Consider the following 9,489-nt stretch of genomic DNA (forward strand, 5'->3'; position numbering starts at 1 on the left):
AATGTCATGTGATGTTATTGCAGCTACCCGAAGAAAAATTGTGACCAACAGGAAAGTTTGTTATTGGGGGACTTTCAGGTAGAACTGCATTTGGATGTTGATTTTAAAGTCTTGTCAAAACACAGTAACATTTCATACCAAGAGCAGAAGTTTAAAATGCTATATATTAATCCTAAATTCCAATTGGGACTCAAAGTTTGACTAGTTCTCATACCACATTTAGTGTCTTTTCTCCCCAATTCACTTGCTTAGATTAGCAGTGTGCAAATATGTCCCCCCTCCTCCCAGAGTGAAAGTAGCAGGAGGGCAAAATGTCATTACTCATCTTTCAACACCAGTCATTATTCAGCACCTGAAACAAGGTTTTATATATTTTATGTAGATATAGATGTAGATATTGAATATATATGTGTATATATGTATATATATATACATATATGTGTCTGCCTTGCTCCTAAGATACATTTGGTATACCTTTAATTAATGATAACTACAGTTTTGTAAAAGCAGTCAATAAAAATACTTTATATATTTTACAAAAAGTATCTAACTTGATCATTACCATAACATTTAGAGAAATGCAAATTTGAATAGATATAATTTTCTACCTACCATGTTCAGGCAATTATAATACTCACTGTTGGTCAATGTTTATGAACACAGATATTGCACACTTTGTTGATGTTCATGAAAAATGACACAACCTCTTAAAAAGGCAATTTGGTCATTATCTCTCAAAATTTTAAATGTGTATATTTTTAGCCTAAGAAATCCAATTCCAGGAATATATCCTACAGAAGTACTCACACAGTGTACAAAGAAATATATACATGATCGTTTAATTTTTGCATTGATTGTGTTTGTAAAAAGCTTAATATAACCTACATTTTTGGCTAAACAAATTTTGGTAAATCCATACAGTAATATATCATATACCCATTAAAAATGAGACAGAGCTACAAGTACTGACGTAGAGAGGTATCAAAGGTATATTATCAAATAAAATAGTTCTCAGCAATATGTTCCATATATCCCATTTTTGTAATACAGAAATATTTTTTAAATATACACCAAACTGTTAGGAGGGATTGAGTATATTTAAGGAGAGGAGGACTTTAGAGGACTTTCAGTTTCTAAATTGTTTACTTTCTGTATTGTTTGAATGTTTCACAATGGAATAAAACATTGTGTTTTATCACAACAGTAATAAAGGTACAATTACATGCTTATCTGTTAAAAATGAGTGAAAATTTCAGCACATATCTACCTATTATTAACTGAAGGACTGAGGTAAAGAAAACAATTGTTCTAGATCAGGCATCATCAACAAAACAAATAAGAAAACTAGAACTTGGGAATTCTTGACTTTCTAAGAGATCTGGTAGTGTAGTGGGCTTGAAACTCAGGAATTCAAATGGCTTGTCACTAGACCTCAGTCTCTATTCCCCTAAACATTCCTAACCCTACTTGATAAGAATTTAAGCTAAACAGGGACCAACCAATGCTTATAGAGCCCTCAAAAAGAGTTCTAGGACCGATATAATTATTTTGGGATTCCCTTCTCCTCCTACTAATTTATATCCCACAGTCTCTAAGGCAAATGTTAGGTGTCGTTTGCTATTTAGACTCCTTAGTTCTCCCTCAAGAAATTCCTCCTGATTTAGCATGTGATTGCAGGAAGCAAGTACAAATTGTAGGCTGAGAATCAAATATTTGAATTTTCCATCTTATACATCTCTATTCCAGGGAACTTTTTCCCCAGATTCTTTGAGATCACCATATAGTAAAAAGCTTGGGCAGTATATTAGGGTGGGTTCAGGAGACTTGACCTCCCTCCAACTATGGCTCAAATGACCTGAGGGGTCACAGCAAAAAGTGCTATCCACTGAAGTTGGGGAAGAGTGGGGATGGGGTTGTGCAGAAATAGAGGGACTCAGGGACTGACTGGAAAGTACAGGTGGTTTTTCCAAAGTGGCCGAATGCCCAGAGCTGGAGCCAGAATACAATACACAGGCAAGGAGAAAGTCCCGGAAAGCAGGGCTTAGGATAATTTTAAGGGGGTGCAAGGCACCCAACCTGAAAGCTGAATCAGAGGGTCTGAGGCGAAGAACATCAGGAGTAGCTATCTCTCTGTCTCTTTCAGTTGAGAAGACGAGAGGTGAGGTGAGGAATAAGGGAAACGTACAGCATGGCTTATGTGAGCTGAGGCTGCAAATGGACTCCCTGACCCTATGTCCTCAAGTTGCAGGTGGGCCAAATCTGAAGACAAAGGCAAAACAGAGAATTACTGAGTGAGGGTCATGAGAAGCAGAGGGGCAGATAGGAAAATTAGTGATGATGCCCCGAAGTTGGAAGAAGCTCCTGATATAGATGAGAAGAATCAGAGTGCGTGTTGAAAAGAGCCAGGGACAATGAGAGCTGAACATGTGATGACTGGTTTTCTCTTGGTTCTTCTAATCTCTCTGACCCTCTCTAGCTCAGTCTCTTTTGTGGCTTCTCATCATTACCCCAAACTCTAAGTTTTGGAATGTCCCAGGGTTTAGTCTTAGGACCTTATGTCCTCTTAATTTATATCCCTTCCCTTGGTGATCCTATTCAGCCTATCCTATGGCTCTAAGTACTACCCATATTGACAACTCCCCATTTTCTCCAAACTATGAACTTCTGTAAGTTTCTGGAAACTTGAGGACCTCTCCAAACTTATGTCCAACTCCCTATTCAGTCTCTCCACTTGGATGTCCAATGGGCATCTCAAACATAAAATGCCTAAACTGGACTTCATCTTTGAAATGTGAACAAAGAAAAATGTGATTGATAACTGTCCTTTTATTTGTAGCTGTAATGTCTATATTGCTCTACTGGACCCAGTTAAAAGAAATTCTTCTAATTACTTAAAACCATTTAAATAACTCAAATTTAAAATGAATGTTTCAAGTATATTCACATACATGTTCATTTATACATTCCCTTAGCAAGAGTCGACAAATAACCAGAGTCAGTAATTCAGAGACATAAGACATAGATAGACCCTATCCTCAAAGAACCCAGCATCTAGTAGGGGAAACAGACACATACTAAATGTGGTGAGGCCAATAAGAGAAAGGCCACAGAAATAATTCTCCCTCGACCGCCATTATTAATTACACACTATGGAACAGCATTTTCTCTCATAAGACTCCACTCTTGGCAATATCGGCTTTAATCCTAGAAGTTGGAAGAGGTGTAGGCAGAGTCACAGCTGTGCTAATATCCAACAACCTCATAAACTTTGTATGTGTTAGGTACCGTGCTAAGTATTTTATAAGCATCATCTCATTTAATCTTTACAACAAACCTATGCGGAAGTTACTACCATCATAACTACCATTTTATGGATTAGAAAATGGAAGTTTAGGGAGTTCCCTGATGGCCTAGTGGTTAGGATTCTGGGCTTTCACTGCCATTGCCCAGGTTCAGTCCCTGGTCAGGGAACTGAGATACCACAAGTCACACGGCATGGCCAAAGAAAAAAAAAGAAAAGAAAATAGAGGTTTAAAGCATTTCAGTACTTGCCTAAGGCACCTCAAGCAATAGGGTGTGCAAATTCATGTCCTTAACCATTATTTTAAACTGCCCTCTCACAACTGGTGGTCCTGCTTTAGTTAATAAAAATGGGGATACATTTTTTTGGATATTTGTACTAAAATAAGAGAATAAACGTATGAATAATCGAAATAGTGAATATCCATTACACTTTAGTAATAATCCCCAATTACTAAACATAACTGGATAAAAAGGACTATAGCATAGGAAGTTGTGAAATGGTGGTTCAGTTTTTCAAAGCTCATAGAGACACAGCAAGGATTGATCATTTCAAGTTTCCCACTGATTGCCTTTGGAGACAAGTTCTGAGTTCTAAAGCACATTCTGTGTGAGCTAAGAATGGAAAAATCATCAGACTTGCAAAGGCTAAAAGAATAGAAGCCAAAGTCTATAGGAATACAGTCTTCCAAATTTATTATCTGTTATGCATTGATTTATCACATGTGGCGGGAATTTAAAACAGATGTGTGTTTTGTGGAGGAGACTATCCCATGACAGGGGAGAGGAATGTGACCTCAACTTGAAAGTAAAGAATCAGAACTCGTACATGGTTCAGAAGTTTCCTTTTATGCTAGTCATATAATGAAATAAAAGTTCTCCAATCATCTTTTCAAATTAACTGGGACTTCATTTCTTAATCTGGAACTTGTTGAAACTTCTGGCTTTTGAAATGCAGTTATTTTCATTGAAATGCAATTATATTTGAAAAATATTTCAAAGATCTAAGATTTTCTGAGTAACTTTTACTTAATCTAAAGCAAAATATCCTCGGAAAATACAGCTTTGATATGTAAATATTTACACATCCCTATTTTCTCTGTTCTCATCTGTAATTTCAGACATCACATTTCAATAGCTAGAATTCAATAACACATCTTTGTCTGACATCTGCTTTTTTTTTAACTGAAGCTATAAAGAAGTCTGTTCTTTTCAGATCACATTTAAGTACCAAAAGTAATTTCATTTTAAAGATTATATCTAAGGAAAAAAAAGATTCTTTTCTACATTAGCCTAACATATCTACCTACAGTTATATAAACTTCGTATTTTTCAATACTTCGAAATTATTCGTAGAGATTTCTCATAATAAGTGTTTTAGTTTGGAAACAGTCTTGAGACAAAAAATGCACAATATAGAATAACTTTGTAGTCATTCGTCTAGTTTTGAGGGAAAATTATCTTAAAAATCATTAGTTAAGCAAAAATGCTTTTCTCAAAAGTACCTGTGATTTAGCTTTCAGTTTATTTTTACTATCCATTTATATGATCAGATAAAATTTTAAAAATAATTCATCAATTTAGACAGTTTCTATCACAGGAGAAAAACTCAAGACAACTGATCATACTGTGGAGACGTCCACATGTGCACACATGCATGTATATTGAACACCAAAGAGAGTTAATTTGCTCAAAGCTAGAGTGATCATTGACAGTCTAAGAAAAGCAGAGAAGGAAGGTCCCTCTCCCTGTAAGAAGTTATTGAAGGAAACTAGACACATGCCTGGAAGAAGCTACCTGAATTTCTCATTGCATGTCTATAAACTGCCAAAACGATTTGTTCATTTGTTTAACTTTCCTCAAACATGTATTGAGTACTCATTGTGTTCTGGACATTCTTCTAGGCATGAGGGGGAAAGAAAATGAAAAAGATGTATAAATGATATGTCTTGCTTAACAAGCTTAAGGTTTCTTAAGGAGGTAAAAGTGACATGCAGTGAAATGCAATACCTGGTAAGTGTACAACTGGGTGAGCTTTAACAAATGTAACCGTGTAACCAACACCCCAATCAAGATATAAGACACTTTCATCACCCCTAGAAAGTTCCTTTATGTCCTCCTTCAGTCAATCTCCCTTCCCAAATAGGCAGTCATGTTCTGATTTCTATCACTATGGATTAGTGTGTCTGCTCTTGAAGTCACATAAATGGAATTATACAATACATATTCTTTTGTGTCTGATTCTTTTACTCTGTCCAATGTTTTAGAGATTCATCCATATTGTTATATTAGTAGTTCATTCCATTTTATTACTGAGTAATATTCCTGTGTATAAATATGCAACATTTTTTCAAAAATCCATAACCTTGTTGATGGACATTTGTGTTTGTTTCCAGTTTTTGGAGTTAAGCTGCTATTAATATTCTTGGTCAAGTTTTTGTGAATTTATATTTTCCTTCTCTTGGATAAACACCTAGGATTGGAACTGCTGGGTCATTAAGTGGGTGTATAATTTTATAAGCTCCCAAACAGTTGTCCAAAAAAGCTGTACCATTTTATACTCCCATGAGCAGTGTATGAGAGTTCCACTTGTACCATACACTTGCCAACAACTGATGTTGCCAATCTTTAATTTTAGCCATTTTAGTGGGTGTGAAGTAGAATTTCAATGTAGTTTGAATTAATATTTCCCCAATGACTAATGATGTTAAGTATCTTTTCACGAGCTTATTGACCACTTGTATGTCTACTTCTGTAAAATGTCTGTTCAAGTCTTTTGCCTATTTTTAATTGGGTTTTTAAATCCTTTTATTTTTTATTTGTAGGAGTCCTTTATAATGGTATAATGATATAAGTTCTTTATCAGGTATATGTATAAGAATATTCTCTCTCAGTTTTTTAATAGACTTTATTTTTTAGAACAGTTTTAGATTAACAGCAAAACTGAGCAGAAGGTGTAGAGAATTCCCATATACCTCATGCCCCTACACCTCCTCCCTCACTATCAACATTCTGCACCCAAAGTCCATGGTTTACATTAGGATTTTCTCTTGATGTTGTACATTCATTGGATTTGGACATACATCCACCATTATAGTATCATAAAGAGTAGTTTCATACGGAGTAGTTTTAATGCCCTAAAATTCCTGTATACTCTGCCTATTCATCTCTCTCTTCCCTGAACCCCTGACAACCACTGATCTATCTACTGTCTTTGTAGTTTTGCCTCTTCCGGAATAGTTGGAATCATACAGTATGTAGCCTTTTCAGATTGGTTTCTTTCACTTAGAAATATGCATTTAAGATTCCTCCATGTCTTTTCATAGCTTGATAGCTCATATTAATATTTCAGGGTCTGGATGTACCAGTTTATTTATCCATTCACCTACTGCAAGATATCTTGCTTGCTTCCAAGTTTTGGCAATTATTAATAAAGCTGCTATAAACATCCACATACAGGTTTTTGTGTGGACATAACTTTTCAACTCATTTGGGTGAATACCAAGGAGCACAATTGTTGGATCATATGATAAGAGTATGTTTAGTTTCGTAAGAAACTGCCAAACTCTTTTCCAAAATGGCTGCATCATTTCGCATTCCCACCAACAGTGAGAGTTCCTGTTGCTCCACATCCTCACCAGCATTCGGTTGTTAGTATTTTGTATTTGGGCCATTCTAATAGGTATATAGTGGTATCTCATTGTTGTTGTTAATTTGTAATTGCTTAATGACACATACTATTGATCATCTTTTTCATATGCTTATTTGCCATCTGTATATCTTCTTGAATGAGGTGTCTGTTTAGGTTTTTGCCCATTATTTAATTAGATTGTTCTAATTAAAGAATTTGGTATATATACACATTGTGAATAGATTGACACTATCAAGCTAATTAACGTATCTGTCACTGCACATAGTTTCTATTTTTTGTGTGTGTGGTAAGAATCCTTAAAATCAACTGTCTTAAAAATATGGACTGCTTCTCGAATTTGCATGTCATCCTTGTGCAAAAGCCATGCTAGTCTTCTCTGTATCATTCCAATTTTAGTATACAAGCCGCTGAAATGAGTACTCAAGATTTATTTTTTCCACACATTTTTTCCAGTTGTTCCAACACTATTTGTTTAAAAGGCTTTCCTATCCCATTGAATTGACTTGGCACCTTTGTACTGATAAATATTCAATTAACCGTGTATGTGTGGGTCTATTTTTTATTTCACTGTTCTGCTTTACACACACACACACACACACACACACACACACACACATTTTATTTTATGACTGTGTTGTATAATCCAGGCTGGATTCATTATTATATTTTTATTATAATTTACATATTATATTTATTATAATTATATTCATTTTAAAATTCTATTTTAAAAAACTAAAACAAAAACATTTTCATGGCTTCCTAAAAGTGTTGTGGGCCCTAGGCACTGTACACTGTGATTAAGGATAATTGGCTGTGGTAGGGATAAAGCTAGCTTCTGCACCCGTAGCCATGTCAGAGACTAGGCACAGGGGCCTATGAAATTTCTCTGTGAGCGCAGGCTGGGCTTGTAGCCCCCGAGAGCAGCAATTATCTAGTAACCTGTGATAGGTTACTTTTAATACAGTATTTTCATTTTGTTATCCCTGACCCTTCAGTAAAGTCTTTTAAATATTATGATCCTGCCTTAGTTGGTCTATGGGGAATTAAGGAAAATATCTTTATCAGTCAGCGTTCTTGGTTGTAAGCAACAGAAGCTGACTTTAGCTGACGGAGTGGGAAAGGATTTTTATTAAAAGGTATGAAGTAGTTTACAGAATGGTTGGAATATTTGGAACATTAAACTCAAGGCTAAGCTTTTAGGAAGAATGCCCAAAACCACATTCCATGAGCAGGTCTAATGAGGAAAATGTTGCCACCACCAGGCACTAGAAGTTACAATTTACCCCATTGCAATTTTGTGCCAGGAAAGCAGTTGTACTCTTACTGCTATAGTCATTAGCCCCAATGTATTATTTGTGCCAAGAATTCAATCTTGCAGCCCCTGTACTGCTAGCACAGAGTGAGAGACTGAATGTTTCATTAATAATTATGTAAAAACACTTTGCCGCATATAAGACCAACCAAAATGTCTGAAAAGCAGAAAGTCAGGAGAATAGGGGATTCTCAATTTCTCAAGAAACCAAAAATACCACGTAATATATATACTCAAGGAGCTCACAGTTTCTGAAGGAGAGAAACATATGCACAACTACTAGTAAAGCCATTCTCCTCTTTAATATTAGTGAAATGCTGTGGGAGCAGAGAAGAGAAGACAATTTCAAACAAGGAGAATTTGAGTCTTAGATCTTGAAGAATAAGCAGGATTTTGGTAAGCAGAGAATGAAACATTCCTGGATAAAGGGAACCAAGTGGGCAGATAAGCAGAGTTCAATTGCACGGTGTATTTGAGGAACTGTAAGTGGTCTACTGTGGGTGGTGGAGAGGCTGCGGTGAGGTGTGAGGCTGAAGAGGTTGATGACTATTATGTCGTGTGAGCCTTACTTAAATATGAGCTCCGGAGTTCAAATTTTACTCTGGAAAGCCCATTGGAAGTTTTTGAAAACAGGAAGTAATATGGTACTCAACTTCATCACTGTGCTTGAGGTGGATTAATTATCCTAGGTTAGAGGAACAGTAAGAGACGCTGGGGAAGTGATACAAGAGTTAGATGGACTTTGGACTAGCTTACTCCAAGGTGTTTTCTGACTATAAGACTTGATCATTGGAGAGAAAAAGACAATTGGCAGAGATAGCAAATACTGGCCAAAGTACTTCAGGAATAAGGTTATGAGAACCTGGACCTGGTGGTAATAGAGGGCGTCGAAAAGAATACACACATTTGAGAGACATATTTGAGAAAGAAAACCTGTGTTAGTGTCAGACTGAATGTGAGAAGTGAGAGAAAGGAGTCCAAAAATTCCACAGGGTGCTTGAGAACAGAATACTCAGAGTCAATGTTCAGGAAGAGCTATGACCCTGAAGTCGGTGGATTTGCTTGGATGCTTCTGAAAAGAAAAACTCTTGAGCTCTATTGTATTAAAACAGCTTTGTTTTTTAAAACTAGTGGAGAAAGCTTTAGCCCACCAGGAAGCTTGTCCTTCCCCAACAGATGGAGTTACAAAGCTTGAACTTGGTCTGGGGCAACTCTGTTCCATAGC

General features: G+C 36.1%; 1 non-coding gene across 1 annotated transcript; it reads right to left on the reverse strand.

Annotated features, from left to right (window-relative positions):
• Positions 1-7,265: 7,265 nt before the first annotated feature.
• On the reverse strand, positions 7,266-7,374 carry LOC117203468 (U6 spliceosomal RNA). The gene has a single exon (XR_004486239.1). It is a non-coding gene; the product is annotated as a U6 spliceosomal RNA (small nuclear RNA).
• Between the last annotated feature and the right edge of the window lie 2,115 nt (positions 7,375-9,489).

Source organism: Orcinus orca, chromosome 1, assembly GCF_937001465.1.
Source record: "Orcinus orca chromosome 1, mOrcOrc1.1, whole genome shotgun sequence".
Lineage (NCBI taxonomy): Eukaryota > Metazoa > Chordata > Mammalia > Artiodactyla > Delphinidae > Orcinus > Orcinus orca.